Here is a 1,080-nt window from a genome sequence, read left to right as displayed (position 1 = left end):
ATAACCAATATTCACTTATATGTATCAATGGGAGGGGTATAATCGACTTTTCTATTTTTTTTTATTTCGGTCTTGCCTTCCCTTTTTTATTATGTTTGCAACTAAAAAATAGTTAATGCTATTTTTTCAATTAATTATTAACTATTAGTGATCTACAAATGGACCTAAAATATTATTATTTAAATACTAAAATCAACTGATATATATATTTGGTTTCAAAATAAATAAATAAGCTAATACACTCGGATACTAAAAGTCAATCAATATATCGTTGATATATATCGCTCGATATGTCGATGTATCGAGGGAGTCTACATCGACAAACTCTCTTAATTATTTGTAGTTGAGAGTCATTTCAAACTCTCTCGTCTATAATTTAGTTGGTTTGAGTTTTACAAATTTGAAATTTGATATTTGATATTTTTTTTAGGCATTTTAATAAAATTTGGTAACAAAAGTTTTTTTTTTTTTGAATTACAAATTGAAAGAATAAAGATTAAATTTTAATGGAAGGTAAAAATAAAATTAATACTAGCAATGTATTATTAATTGAGCTGGTTTGTCCGAGAGGTTAAGGGGGAAGACTTAAGATCTTCTGCACATAAGTGCGCGTGGGTTCGAACCCCACAGCTAGTGGAAGAACAACTGACGGAAATTAGGCAGCCTTGGCCCAACAAAATGAGATCCGAGAGATAAAAAAAAGGGGAGAAGAGTATTCCAACCAATCCAAAAAATAATTAAAAGAGATTTGGGAGATTTTGAAGAGATTATGAGTTTTAATAAAATAATTAAAAAATCTATCAACACTTGTTTTGTTTTTATAGGGCCACATGAAGGTAAAGCGAAGTTTTTCCATAAAAGAAGGCAATTCTATTGGGAGCCACAGGGAGTTGAGAAAATTTTGGTGCCTTTTTCATTTTGACATCATATCAGGCAATTCTGTTATTGGAACGCAACAATAGATCATTTGCTGACTTGTAGAAATCTCAAATTTCTCTCTGGGACGACATCGTAGTCCTTGCTCCTACATGGAGTTCTAAATCCAATCTTTTTTGTAATTATGATATACCTTATCTCAAT

General features: G+C 30.4%; 1 non-coding gene across 1 annotated transcript; it reads left to right on the top strand.

The window, feature by feature from the left end:
• The first annotated feature begins 553 nt into the window (after nt 1-553).
• TRNAL-UAA (transfer RNA leucine (anticodon UAA)) lies at nt 554-636 on the top strand. The gene has a single exon. It is a non-coding gene; the product is annotated as a tRNA-Leu (tRNA).
• The last annotated feature ends 444 nt before the right edge of the window (nt 637-1,080 follow it).

Source organism: Momordica charantia, assembly GCF_013281855.1.
Source record: "Momordica charantia cultivar OHB3-1 chromosome 7 unlocalized genomic scaffold, Mcharantia_2.0 BLBB01000007.1, whole genome shotgun sequence".
Classification (NCBI taxonomy): Eukaryota; Viridiplantae; Streptophyta; class Magnoliopsida; order Cucurbitales; family Cucurbitaceae; genus Momordica; species Momordica charantia.
This window is presented reverse-complemented; position numbering and strand designations above follow the sequence as displayed.